Here is a 16,075-nt window from a genome sequence, read left to right as displayed (position 1 = left end):
GGTTTTGTTTGCCGGGTAGCTTAACTGATCTTGAAATGGTCAATAAATTTTGTATTGATTCTGCTCAAAATGTTCTGGTTCCTCCTAATCAGGATTTGTTGAGTTATCATCGTGACAATGGGATGCGTAGTGTGAATGGTGAGTTGACGTTTGAGCCTGTCTCAGTTAATAAAATGTAGAATTTATTATCATCATATGATATGTGTCACATATTTAATGTCTGTATCCGGGAGTCCCTATTTCCATCTGGAAGTATGGTCTTGTAACTCCAATGCCGAAGTCAAAATCTGTAAAGGTTCTGAAGGATTTACGGCCTGTGATAATACTTCCTGCGTTGTCCAAGGTACTTGAGAGAGTGATTGTTGAACAGCTTTGAATGAGTGACTACTTGAATGAGAATAATATTCTACCTGACAGACAATCGGGTTTCAGAAAACACTATAGCTGTGCTGCTGGACCTGACTGATGACGTCTTTAGGTCTCTTGATGAGGGAAGGTTGACAATGTTGATTCTTTTGGACTTCACTAAGTCTTTTGACATTTTAAATCATAATCTATTGGTGTCAATCTTACATTACATTGGAGTTAGTGGTGCGGCTGTTGAGTTGTTTCGGAATTATCTTCAGGATAGGTGGCAGTCAGTTAGGGTGAACGATACAATCTCGTCTTCTATGGCAATTGCGTCTTGTGTGCCAGGGGTCCATCTTGCGTCCCATACTTTTCACAATTTTTACTTGTAATCTGTTTTCTGATTTAAGTGTCCTATCGTATCATTTGTGCGCGGATGCTGCGCAGCTATACTGTAGCTTCCTGCCGCATGAGTTGCCGAATGTGTGCAGTCGAGTAGCTGGTGAATTGCAGCAACTGTGTGATCGCGATAGAGCAGATAGAGCAGCATCCATTGCTGATTAATCCTAATAAAACGCAAAATATCTTATTTACTAAAAAGGGTGCGTTACATGTTGGTAGATATTTTAAATCAGCCATTGATATTTGAAACCTCTGTTAAAGCCTGGGTGTGGTGATTGATGAGCATTTGTCTTTTTCTGGTCATGTGGGTATGCTTTGTGGTAGGGCATTTGGATCGTTGAAAGCACTTTATGGTAACAGGAATATTCTCTTTTGTGAATTGAAGCGACTTTTGTGTGATTCACTAGTTCTTTCCCATTTTAATTATTGTAGTGCTGTGTTTATCGTATGACAGTACTCGTAGGGTGCAAGTATTTCAAAACTCTTGTCTACATTTTATTTATGGTATCGGGCGTAGATAACAACGGGCGTGTTCACCACCTTAATTTGAGGCATCGTTCCTGTGTTACCATTCCTGGGCACAAATCAACCAAATTTAAGCAATCGTTTTCGTATCAAGTGGCTAGGGTGCGGAACGTGATCCCTGATTCCGTGAGGTGTGCTGGCTCTATCGCGTAATTTAGATCTTTAGTGTTGCGGGACAAGTCGGCTATAGGTTTTTCGTGCTTGGTTTTATTGATTATGAAATTTAGTACTATGTAAATAAGTTTCATTATTGCTCAGTTTTTTTTTATTTTATATTAGGCATTTTTATTTTGTTTGTTTGTTCTTTTTTTTGTTTCACAAGTTGTGGAAGTTAAACCAAGTTGGTAATTAGCAAAAAAGTAATGGTGCTAATACGGAACCCTGGGGCACACCCCATGTCACATCCGAAAAACCAGAATACTCACCATTCAACTTTACACATTGTTGTCTACGATTGGTTAAGTAACATGTCGAAGAACTGCCAACAATACACGATGGTTGACAGTATCAAACGCTTTGCTAAAGTCCAAAAGAACCAATGATGATATTGTCATCTTTTGCTCTTATAAGGTCATCCGTAACATGTAATAAAGCAGTTGTACAGCTTCGGCCAGGGACGAACCCTGATTGATAAGCAGGCAGAATATTATTAAGGTTCAAATGTTCTCTCAACTGACCACATATAATCTTTTCCAATATTTTACTGGGAGCAGGTAGTATACTTATAGGAAGCAGATTTTTATAAGCTATTGGCGAAGAATTTTTTGGTAGTGGAAGCACGATAGCCGATCTCCACTGTTCAGGATAGTAATTAAACTCTATGCAATTGTTCATTATATGTGTGATGGAAGGAAGTATACGAGAAAGTATCATCCCAATCATGTCAATGGAAATGCCATCCGATCCAACAGATTTGCTTTTTATACTTAGTATTATTTTTCGTACCGTGTCTTCATCAACGAATGCCAATCTAAAGTTCATACCTATATTGTCAAATACGGTATTATTGTAATTATCAATGAGTTCACCCTCACCATTCTCATCATTATTTATGATGAGCGATGAAGAAAAGCGGCATTAATTTCAGAAGTATTCATTAAAGTGATTGGTATTTGCCTTTTATTATTTCGCACAGCATTAATGGATCGAATGGCACTCCACAATTTACCACCACTGGTCTGAGAGTGCAGATATTCTTTTCATTTCGTAACGCAAGTGTTATATAATTCCTTAATTGTTTGTAATAATCCCAATGAGCAACAATTTTAGTTCTTCTAAACCTCGCCTTAGCTTTATTTCCCAAATTCTGTAATAATCTGATATTATCTATCAACCACGGCATTCTCGGCCTAGTAATCAGTGCCGTCTTTACCGGTGCATGTAAATTAAACAAATCTAAGACTGTTTGGTTAAGAAAGCTTACTTTATGTTATGTTCAACATCCATATTAAAAATACAGTCGAACGGAGCGTTATTTAAATCATTTGTAAAATCTTGTGGGAAAAAAGAAGAATCTCTATATGTATAACAAAATGGCTTAACCAGTAGATGGGTGGACCCAATGTGACAATATACAATTTCATGGTCAGATGCTTCATTGTCCTGTACAACAAGCGCAGCAGACACAGCGACTATATCCAGCAACGTAGAAGAATTAGCAGTGATCCTTGTAGGACTCTGAATCAGTTGTACTAAATCCAGTGATTCAAAAACAGACATTAATCTCTTGGTGTCCGCACTATGCAAATTCAATAAATCTATGTTTATATCACCAAGGCACAATACATAATCATAAGACATTTTAAGCTCAACCAACTGGAACTCCAGTTGACTGTTAAAAAGAACATTATTTAAACCAGGGCTATTGTAAACACAACCAATCGCTGTTATACCCAATTTGGTTCTGACAGAGACCCATAGCTGCTCATAATCAGCTATACAACATGAGGAGTAGAAGTAACAAAGGGGCTAAGTGCCAATTTGCCAAAAAATGAGATATTTCTATAGACAGGTTCTATGTGCCATCGACTATATCCTATGAAACGGGTAAAGTGCCAGGACTTTAAATTCAGTCAACAATCAGGCAGATAGGTGATGCTTTCTGCAAGTGCTCGGTCATTTCCACATCAAACGAGTCAAGTGCCGTAGTAGGCATTGTTGTGTTGAGCGTTCGTTTTTTTTACATCCAACCGGAATACGAGTAAATCGTTTCGTGTCGCACGGCTGCTGAATAGTGTAAAGTGAACTTCAAAATGAATTTAGAACGTCGCAAGCAAGGATTGGGAAGATTAAGTGACGAACAAAGACAACGAAAAAATGCAGGACAATCCTATAAAAGCAAAAATGGAAATGCTGTAGGTGAAAAAAGGACTCGTATAGCAATTGTCACAGGTATAATGAAAAAATGTACGCGATTTCGGACGATCGGCGAAGAAGCTCGACTTTGTGATTTTTTTACACGGGAACGGTTCATCGAAAAAAATCTAAATTTCGACCACACATTGCCTAAAATGTACTAAACATGCCAGTGTTTTTATTTTTTGATTTTTCTGACCCATTATCAAAAAAAACTACATTATGTAAAGTAGTGATATCTCGATAACACGTTATCATATGAGATTGAGGTTAACATCATTCTGACCGCCTGATAAAATTGAATAAAACCCTAACCCTCATTGTACATGAAGTACTCAATGCGATTTTATAATGAGAGTTAAATGAATCCGCGCAAATCTATTTCCGCGGGTGTGAGGAGCGGAGGAAGTTTCCGTCGGGCCTCTTCGGCAATATATAGGACAGCAACGGCTTAAGCGCTTTTTGAATTTACTTTTCAAATAATTTTTTAAATCAAAACAGCATTTTACAGTTTTTACAACCTTTTATTACAATTATAATGTACAATCAATTGTAACCTTGAATGAGGAACTGTGAAATCTTGAATGTTCAAAATAATAAAATCCTTTTGAAAAACCATAATAGTAATAAACCACTACTATTGCTACTAAACCACTATATTCTACTATACAGGTAATTCAAATTCGACCCCCACCATTGGGACCTCAGAAACCATAAGAGATACAGAAATGGTTAAATGGGGGCAAAATTGTGTATCTTAGTGCATCATTTTTCAACTAAGTTTTTGGATCTAGCCGTTTTAGTTTTTAAAATATGGCCGAAAAACAAAAAAATAACTTTTTCGTTTTTTGCCTATAACTTCTTTATTTTTCGTTTTTTCGTGAATCTGAAAAAGCATTCTTAAGGCAACTTTTTATGAAAAATGTCATGGCACAACTAGAAATTTTCTACGACGTTTCGTTTTCCTGAAACTATGATCAGGTTTATTCTTTTTTTGAATAATTCAATGTTTTTTTAAATGAAATACATTGTGTGTCATATCATTGAAATCAGAATTAATTATGCTATTTTTTTGGTGTGAAAATCAAATATAGCGTTCATAAGAAAAAATATACCTGATGATAGTTTCACGAAAACGAAACGTCGGAGAAAATTTCTAGTTGTGTCATGATATTTGTCATAAAGAGTTGCCTTAAGAATGTTTTTTCAATTTAAATAAAAAGCGAAAAAGCAATTTTTTTGTTTTTCGGCCATATTTTAAAAACTAAAACCACTAAGTTTTTGGCTAGATCCAAAAACTTAGTTGAAAGATGATGAGCTCTAAGATACGCAACTTTGGCCCCATTTAACCATTTCTGTATCTCTTATGGTTTCTGAGATCCTAATGGTGCGGGTCGAATTTGAATTACCCTGTATATAAATCACTATTCTACTATATATAATTTACTTATACATAAACTGTCTTATCAATATAATTTCCAGAATAATCGTAAATAATCGAAAAATTGGTTGTTTTCATTTCTGTAAAACCGTATATAAACCCACGAATAATAACAGTGATACTGTTAATCTAGCAGACAATAAATTGTGGTTACCAGTAAAAAATAGTGACTTGTTTAAAAAATTATTTGAAAAATAAATGCAAAAATTTATACAGTGTGCTTAAGCCGTTCCTATCCTATACGTTTGAAGATGCCTCCCCGCCACATAATGCCGAAGAGGCCCGGCCGGCGTAAACTTCCTCCGCTCCTCACACCCGCGGAAATAGATTCGCGCGGATTCATTTAACTCTCATTATAAAATCGCATTAAGTACTTCATGTACAATGAGGGTTAGGGTTTTATTCAATTTCATCAGGCGGTCAAAATGATGTTAGCCTCAATCTCATACGATAACGCGTTATCGAGATATCACTACTTCACATAATGTAGTTTTTTTTGAAAATGGGTCAGTAAAATCAAAAAATAAAAACACTGGCATGTTTAGTACACTTTAGGCAATGTGTGGTCGAAATTTAGATTTTTTTCGATGAACCGTTCCCGTGTAAAAAAATCGCAAAATCGAGCTTCTTCGCCGATCGTCCGAAATCGCGTACATTTTCTCATTATACCTGTAACAATTCCTATACGAGTGGGAGAAAAAATTTGAAATTATTACACATAATAAAGAATTAAATTTCGCGTCCAACAAAGGTGGTCTCGATTTTTTCTACGGAGTAGTTTTTTTATTATTCACGTTCAAAGTGAGGAGCAAAAACTTTTGAAACCGATAATAGAACCATATTTTTTTGTGTAAACCCTAAAACTCTTACAGATAACATGTAAATGCAAATTCGGGTGCAAGTCGTTGAATTACGCAAATACATAGCGTTGGCTCTTTTTGAAAAATACTACAAGTGCAGAGTTGACGTCCGTGGAACGTACAGCATGAGTTTAATACAGTTGACTGGCGTGAAGAGGAGACGGCATGGCTCATATGAAGACCCTCATGACAGTCATCGTCAAACTACCATCCACTATAGCCTTCCAGATGGAGAGGATAATATTGTAGTTGTTTGTAAATTTACTTTTATGAATACTTTAGCTTTGACAAAAAAGTATTTGGAGACTATTACACAAAAGAAAAAAGCGGCTCATGAAAAGGGACATCGCGTCATCGCAACTGCCAGGAAGCACCATAAGTGTGTTCTCAGTGAATTTAGAACAAGTCATATTCGTAAATACATTGACGCACTCTGACATGTTTTACTTGAGCCAACTTTCATGCTATAACATAGGAATCAGCTTTGGAGATAAGAAACATTCATACATGTCGTCCCCTTTCTCACGTAGTGACGTATCTAGCAAAAAGTGAAAAAATGAGATATACCGGCAGTAAGTAAGTTTAAAGCGTCCACACCATCTCACGTAGTGGCGTATCTGAATTCCCAACACAATACTAGGAATTCGTTAATCTTGTACTGTTGTATGTGTTAATATTTTTTAATTTTTTCTCACGTACTGACGTATGTCAGTTACGACGGTATGTGTGAATCTAGCATGCTTAATTGGCCAACAGCATAAATATGGCGTATCTGTCATACGATTGTTGATATTGTGTTCAATTGTGTTCACGGTGTAATTTGCGCTCATATTATGCTCTGTGTTTTTTGATAATAAAATTAAAAAATGGATGTACTTGTACAGTGGCGAGACAATAGTAAAAATGAGGTTGCTGCTAATGAATTACAAACCGTAAACTGTAAAAATTTAACAGTGGGATGTTCGGTGAAGATGTGTTACGTTAAAAAGTGGTATTACGGGAAAGTTCTGGACATTCAGACGGTCTCTGAGGATTCACATAGTTTTGATTCAGAAGATGATGTACCACTAGCTAATCTAAAGCAAACACAAAATACAATAAATTTAAAAGAGACTGAAAGGACTAACCCAATCGACAGCTGCGATGATATCAGTGAATTTCCTATATATGATTCTGATGATGACCCTCCATTTGGAATCTGTGAAGCTCACAAATGCACAGGAGAAGTTTTTGCGGCATGCCATCGATGCGAAGTTCTTTTGTGTTTCCGTCATTTTATTGAGGAGAGAGATTCTTGTGAGCATGGCAAAGAGCAAAAATGTATCCAAGAGGAATTTGTAGTTGAAGGAGAGGATAGAGAGGAGGTTACACCTCGAACTCAACGAAGTAATGCGCAAAAATTTGCTAAAAAACAGAGGAATTTAGGTATATCTTGAAAAACAATATTACCGGTATATCACTAGTACCTTCTTAAATTTCTTTCTCAGGTAAGGAGTACATCAGCTCTACTACAAAGAAAATAGTTCCTGCTAGAACCATGAAAACACGGTGTGACAGTGTAGTATGTAAAGCAAAGGGTAAGGAGTGTTGCGAAATTAGTGAAGAACAGAGAAAATGCATATTCACTGATTTTTTTGCACTTGGTAACCTTCACCTACAGCATGAATTTCTAATAAGACATATTAAGGTCTCAAATAAGTTTCGAACAACAACGAAAAATGAATCACGTAGAAAATATACCTTGAAATACGCACTGAGCATGGATAAGAAGCCTCACGTTGTCTGCAAAAAAATGTTCTTAAGTACCCTAGGCATATCTGAAAGAATGTGCAGAACAGCCCTGAATAAAGTAACCGACACTGGTGTTTTAGAAAACGAAAAACGAGGAGGAAGGCAAAGACAACGTGAACATAAAATAAAAGAATCTAAAATGCTAATTGAGATTAAACAGCAAATAGACAAATTTCCACGGATGGAGTCACATTTCTGTAGGGCGAAGACATCAAAATTATATCTTCACCCAGACTTAAATTTGAGTAAAATGTACACCTTCTTTGTGGAAGAATTAGAAAAACAGGGACGAAACCATGGAGTACCTAGTTATGCTACTTATCGAAGAGTCTTCAAACAACAAAATTTATCGTTTAGTAGCCCTAAAAAAGACCAATGTTCATTATGTTTTACTTTTCACGAGGGTGATGAAAGTGTGAAAGAGAATCTGAGAGAAAGGTATAATCTTCATACTGCAGAAAAAACAGCCGTTCGTGCAAAGAAAGCAGTATGTAAATCTGAAGCTCAAGAAAATCCGTACATTTTATGTGCTGTTTTCGACTTTCAACAAGTTATATACGTCCCCATATCCAAAGAAAGTGCCATATTTTATAAAAGCCGCTTATCGACATTTAATTTTACTGTTTATAATATTGCAAATAAAGACTGTAATTGTTTTTTTTGGGATGAAACAGCTAGTAGAAGGGGTTCTTCGGAAATCGCTACTTGCATTTTCAAGACTTTAGAAGAATACGGGGAAAAAAAAATAGTGAAAGCGAACCTTTTCTCTGATGGGTGTTATGGGCAAAATAAAAACTCTATAATTGCAGCAATGCTGATGTACGCAGTTAACAAATTTTCAGCGTTGACCGAAATTACTCTAAGCTATTTCGAAACTAACCATGGTCAGAACGAAGGCGATTCTGCTCATAGTGCAATCTCTAAGGCTATTGCCACAGCTGGCAGTATATTTATGCCTTCACAGTTACACCCAGTGATTCGGTTAGCACGAAAAAAGTCTCCTTATAACGTCATTCCAATGACATACAAAGATTTCAAGGATTTCAAAGCTCTTTCGAAAGAAATTCGAATATTAAATGTGAAAATATCCGAATCTGGTAAACGCATAAAATGGACTGATATTAAGGAGATTCAAGTGCGAAAAACTGAACCTGATAAGTTGTTTCTTAAAACTAGTCATCTTGAGAATACTTACGACTGCATTCGTCTCAAACGTTTACTCAAGAACCCTTTGGATTTCCCTGTCGCTGCTTTGAATAAACACCCAATAAATATTTCAAGAAAGAAATTTGATGATCTTGTTTCGTTATGTAGAGGAAACCATCCAGTTGTTCGCATTCCAGAATGTCAACAATTTATTTTTAATTTACCTCATGAAAAAAATAATTGAGTTTTTGAGTTCGTTTTTCATTAATTCTTGTTTCTGTTTAGAATATACTTTAATTAGGTATCTAATGAACATTTTTTAATCTTTAATAAATTATTATTATAGATAAATATTTTTGCATATTCGGAATTAGTTCACAATAAAACCTCGTATAAATTGTGTAATTTATTTTCATAAAGGGAAATAGTCTATGGCGTATCTGATATAATGAATCTGGTGCAAAGTCACGTACTGACGTAACTGCATATTTTTAACAAAAAAAGAATAAATTATGGGTTATATTTCCCATTTGACATAGACATCTTTAATAGCAACCTTCTAAATCCTGTTGTCCAAATTTAATAACCTCATCTTTATTATTACTTGTGTTTTAATAAGTTATGGTTATAGAGTTTTAGTTTTTTGCATCTCCTGTAAAATTGTGTGCATGTCAGATACGCCACTACGTGAGAAAGGGGACGATGTGTTGCTGGCATGAAGGAGTGGCAGGACGTGGCGGTAACGAGATTGCGTCTTGCTTATTACGCGTCCTAAATATGGGCATTACAGAAAAAAGGAATGTTATTATTTGGAGCGATAACTGTACCGCCCAAAATAAAAACAGAAGGATTGTATTTATTTACTTGTTTCTAGTGACTTGTGGACTCTTTGACACCATCGAACATAGGTATCTTGTCAGTGGCAAAAGCTTCCTTCAGTGAGACAGAGATTTCGCCTTGATGGAGAAAAGAAAGCGTAAGTGCGCTCCGATGGTACTTGAGGACTTACACGATGTAATAATATGAAGTACACACACAGGCCGATTTGAAATAGTAGATATGTCACAGAAAAGGCAGCCGACAAGATCTTAAATCTCAAAAAAGTGAATGTTAGTAAACTTGTACGATTGAATGTTGACTCCCAACAACCTGGTTTTTTGTTTACTACTGAAGCTTTTTCTGAACTAACACCATGGAAAGCAATGCCGATATTTAAAAGAGGGAAAACTACGCAAGATCTAAAAAATATCACAATTAACCTGCTACCAGACATAAATAAAGTCAGTGACAACAACAAAAAAAAACACTAAATATATCAATGATTCCTTATCTACAAGACTATAAACACCGAACATTCTACAGTAGTTTAACAAAATAATATACTGGCACTTAGCCCGTTTCCTATTTTTTTTTTTTAATTTATATTATATTCAAATTTTCATTTGTTTCTGTTGTTTTCGTCGTAGCATATTTAGGCGTAAGGCAAATAATATGTGTTAGATAATTATTTAGAAATAAAGTCTGTCGTTTTGGTATGTGAAGGTTTTTTGAAATTTCTCTGTTTAACAATTTTGGCACTTAGCCCCTTTGTTACTTTTGCTCCTCAATTAATGATATCACTCTGCAAATGCTGGCGCATATACATTAGACCGGAGTGAAAAACAGAAAAGTTTCCGAATCGAATCGTAATAGTGCGGAAAACTTGCTACTCGTTAATACGAATTGAGAAAAAAAAATTTTGAAATCGGACAATATCTTCCGTTCGCGCATCGTATTCAAAGTTTAGGAATTTGAACAGAAATTGAATAGATATATGAAAAATTGTAGGAGGTGTAAATGATGTCCAATCGAGCTAATTTTTCGTACATAGCATAATCTTGAAATACAGTACAAGAAAAAAAATGCCAACCCCTCCTACCCCACCCCCTTTCCACACCGCGGAAGGGGTTGGAGAGGCCATTTTTCATTAAAAATAGCCAGAATTGCAGGTGGTGTAAACCAGTGTGAAAGTTGATTTATCTATTTGAATTTTTATACAAAACGACCTTGGGGCTCAAAGTCGAAAAATGGTCTAAAATGCAGAATGCTATGTCTTTTCCACTTTTTGAGGTAGGTACTAAATGACAAAGGTATTTCGAGCCTGGTTCCTTAATTACTGAAACGTGTTCTTCCTTTTGTACACAATGGTATCGTTTGCCCCCTTTTTCAACCAAGACTAAAGTATTATCCATTCTACCATCGAAGTACACGCACATCGGACCGTTCATTTACCCCATACCTCCTCCGATGCGGTAAGTTTTAATCTACATTTTTCTTTCTCTCTTCTAATTTTGCTTCTATAAACGATAAGAGATATATTACTATCAGTAATAAGACCTAGGTCTTTGAGTAGGCTAGAAGTAATAGCAGCTGTTGCTCTGTCAGACACACCAAATCGACTTGTCAACGCAGTTGCAGGAAGTGACAATCGCATCTGTGAAGTTTTTGAACAACCTGATTGAGACGACAAAGAGTGTGCGGACTGAAAGTCGGAATCATACTTATCATTATCAACTTCAAAAGTTATCTCTGGTTCAGGATCAATACTACTACAAGAGGGTCCAGGCAGGGTGGTCTGATTTAGCTGACGAGCTAAGTCTATCTGTCTCTGCAAACTTAGTGTAAGCTTTTGTATCCGCCGTCCCAATCTTACCTTGCCTGAGGTGTCTCTCAGCGTAAAGAATTCTTATTTCTAATTAAGGTACCTTTTTTTCTTTAGGGCAAGTGCAGTTGACGATTACTGGATTGGGACAAATTCTTGGACAAATAATTGTTTCTTACCTGTGTTTTTGTCCCTTGAATAGGATTTACGAAGAGCGTAGTATCGGTCATGCAGCCGTTTAATCTTTTGGACGACGAAGATGGACTCAATCTGACACGCTACAATATTTACCATGTCTGTGAAGCATAATTTCTGCCTAGAACTGGCAGCAGTGGATTCCATTGTCATCTTTTATCTTACTTCATACCAACACTTGACAATGTCGGCATTAATGGGAAGGAGCGATGGCAGCAGTAGTTTTGGTGCACCAAAAAATGGGCAGTGCGTGTCCTTTCGTTTAAGAGAAATTTTTTTAAATTGTTTAAATTTATAGTGAAGCAAGTTAACGCGTGAGTTGCAATTCTAGCTATTTTTAACGAAAAAATAGTCTTTCCCACGCCCTCCAGTGGGTGGAAAGGGGGGGGGTTAGCATTTTTTTCTGGTAATATACTTCCAGGTTATGCTTCCAGATTCCATTAGGAAACTTTTCTGTTTTTCACTTCAGTCTAATATACATAGCCACGCTACCTCCACGCCCAACTCTATCCTGAAAGATTTATAACCATCAATGTTTATCATGTCATCAAATGTAGTTGAAGATAACCAATTCAGAAACACAAAATGTATCATATTTCATATCACATAAAATTTGAGATACACTATTTAATTTTGGAAGTAGTGAACGAATATTTAAATGCCCGATAAGCAGCCCTGACATCATAACAATGCGAAGCAATTTACATAGACCCCAAATTAAATTAATGAAGTAATAATCAATTAAAACAGAATAATACTAATATGTAGAAAAAAAGAATAACTACAAATCAAAAAAATTCCTTGCTATGTCAACCAGAGAAAAGATCTGTCTTTTTATTTTTGAATTTTGTAAAAATACGACAATTACTTGTCTAGACAACTTTGATACCCAAGGTTTTTGTGGCTTCTTTTAACAAGTAGGCTCTGTCACACGGCTGGATATCGAGAGCCAGTTTTTCACGAAACAAGTTGATAATCAACTCATCGGTTTTCTCCATTTTTACGTACGGTAAAGCTAGAAGGTTTTAAGTTTGGTTTGTCTGTTCTCCATACATACATTCGGTTTTTTGTGTGTCTGCTTCACATTTTATATAGATTAGAAATTAGAACTTGGAAGGTGACTGGTTCATACGTACTTTTACTAAATTATCATCAGAGATTTCATTAAACAGTGGGTACAATATTAATTGCAATGAATTTGATAAATACTGTTTCAAAACTGCCGAAAAGTACGTCCATTTTATGGTTGGTACTATATGCCAACCAGCGTTCATAAAATTTTGATACATGGATCTGCAGTCATTAAAGAACCTCTACTACCTATGCTACCAAAATTTCAAAATTGTACGAATAGTGGAACTTGAAAAAGTTCTAACGAACCAGCTACGTGAGACACTCTGTAGTTAAAGATATATTTATAGAGCCCTTACATTGAAGTAAACTATATAACCAATTTAGTTTAAACAATTTTGAATTTAGCTATCCTTCGCGATTTAATAGCGTTGTATAAAATTTTGTATTTATCCAATTCTCAGGACCTAAATTATATGAAAAAAATGTGGCCTCAAGTAAATTAGTACTTCCGGTTGACATATTTGATCCAAAAGTTCACAAAGTCTTTAGCATATACTCCTATAGCCACATACCAAGTTCAAAAAATTATCTCAACCCAAACTGCGTTAAAATATTTTTGTTCGGGTTTTTTCGAATTTAGACCACTGTGCACCGGTTTTACCTCTAGTACCGTGCATTTTAAAGATATTTGTAAATTATATCAGGGAGAGCGATGCCACACGTCTACTCTGTATGAATACTCATTTTATCGCTTGGATTTTCCCAAGTCGAGGAGACACCTTTACTGCACCAGTTTTATAACATCGATTTTTAATTACTTACGCATCTCCTTCATTGTCTCTAGCAGTTCGCTCTGTTTTACTGTGCCTAGCTCCAAACCTTATACTACGACGTTGTTCTTCTTTTTGACTCTACCCATAGTTTCTAGTTTTCCATCAATCTCTTTGACCTCCCTTTTCTGTTTCTAATTCTTTTATCTCATCTCTATACTCTCTGTTCCTCTCTCAGTTGTTTTACGTCTTTTGATAGTGTTTGCATTATTTCTAGAATTCTCCCTAATTTATCATCACTCTTCTTGATGATCTGGAACGTTTTCCTACTTTTTTTTAATATATCACCAACCTAACTCTATATTACTCTTACGCTTATCTTCATCTGTCACTTTTATCATATACCCCAGCTTTTAAAAACTGAAAAAATTGAAAAACAAAAAAGATGCGCGAGATCGTATTCTATGTAAAATTTTATAGAAATAGTATTTTATTTCCGGGGTATGTCATACCTTACCTAGTATGGCATGTGATATTAATTCATCTCGTATGCGGAGGGTTAATCCTTTTTACTGCGATAAAATATTTGAAATACGGCCCTGTTCAATAGCGTTCGGTGACGATTTACACTGTAATAAAAACTTTACCCTGATCAACTCCCGAAATTCAACGTCAAGCGGGTACCGGGCGAGAGGCCAGCTCATACCTGATGTGGTAAAAATAAGAAAAAAAATCTGTCTCTTAGTTAAGTGACAATATTTTAGAACAGGTATGGGTTGAGTTTCGAGACACCTATAGAAGTGATTCAAAAAACCGCTAGAGTAATAAGTAAATAATAATAATACATGAAAAATTAAGATGAATAGTCTAAATATACACTCAGTTCCAAAAAAAGTGACGCACTTGATTTTTGACCTAATTTTAATATCTTATATATTTTAAACCAGTGGGCCGATTTTTATTATTTTTTTATTTCTTGGTAGCCAATTCCTTTGTCTTTCAAAAAAAAATTAAAAAGGCTAAAATTTTGTCAATGACTCCTAAATGGTAGTGGAAAAACTGGAACCGTGTTTTTTTCCTAATTTTTGACACCCTGTGTATTAATCAAGTAATGGTATAGAAAGTGCTTACACCCTATATGAAAGACGTTTCTTTTGTGAGCATTTTGTTTCAATGGGAGGCAATACACGGTATTAAGCAGTTATCCCAGTTTATAATTTAGTGTTTAATAAAACTTTTTTAAAAATTTGTATCAGTTTATTTCACTAGAAAACTGTTTTTCCATTAATTCAGAAAGTTGGCAATATGCAAGGTTTCAACAAAAAAGCTTCAATTCGGACAATTTTAGAGATAAATTAATGAATAAAAAAACAAAATGCTCAAATAAAATAAAGCTCTAACCATTTTTTCTCCATCTCCCACCCATTTTGATGTTAAAGATGATGCTGAGATGCTAAAGAATGTCGAATTACTTTGAGACGCTACACATTTTCCTAAAAGTCCAACCAAACAAAATATACTTTTAAAGAATTATTAAGTTTTTTATGCAATTCATTTATAGCGAAGTGGAAACCAACAAAAGAGGTGGTGGGGTTGCTTGTAATAGATAAGAAATTGGAACAACTAATTGAGGATACGACGGACGTTCTGCATGATGCAGAACGTGATAGTTACAAATTCGTTTTATAAACACAAAGATTAAGTACTTGCTGAAACAAATAATAAAAATATAACAATTATCTAAAGAAAAAAAACGCGGGAAGTTATGATGAATATAAGAAGGAAATGAAGAATGTGAAAGAAATGGTGATTGAGGCAAAAAAGCAAAATTGGATAGAGTTTGGAGATAGGATGGAAAAAGATAGAAAGGAAAATCAAAAGTTATTTGTTAAAACATTAAAATCTTATAAGAAAACAAATACTTACGAAACTAAAGCGGTAAAGGACAAAAACGGACTATTACTGAGAGATGACGAGAGAGATGGAAAGATTAAAGGAACACTTCATGGTACTGTTAAACGTAAATAGTCAAAAAATTAAGTTACCAACCCCTATACACAAGAAAGAGACAGAACAGAAAAATATGAGCAGATAAACATGGAGGAGTTGAAATCGGTAATAACAGAATTAAATAATGGAAAAGCTCCTGGTCAAGATAGATTAGCCTCAAAAATGATAAAATATATGGAATCACAGGAAAGACAAGTATTACTACATACAGGATGAGTTATTAGTATCCCGACGGTCGACAGTTACTAAATCGTTTGAGAAAGAAAAAAAGCACTTTTTTGATTTTCTAAATAATTACACTGTGCTGCAAAATATTTCTACAGTTGGTGAGTTGACTTCAAATATGCCTTCCATTTTTCTGTAACACGTCACGTTTTTTTTTATTTAGGTGTTGTTTCACTGCTGTTGGACATACACTCAGTTCCAAAAAAAGTGACGCACTTGATTTTTGACCTAATTTTAATATCTTATATTTTTTAAACCAGTGGGTCGATTTTTATTATTTTTTTATTTCTTT

Source organism: Onthophagus taurus, chromosome 6 (assembly GCF_036711975.1).
Source record: "Onthophagus taurus isolate NC chromosome 6, IU_Otau_3.0, whole genome shotgun sequence".
NCBI lineage: Eukaryota > Metazoa > Arthropoda > Insecta > Coleoptera > Scarabaeidae > Onthophagus > Onthophagus taurus.
The sequence above is the reverse complement of the archived record's forward strand: the minus strand, read 5'-3'. Positions refer to the sequence as shown.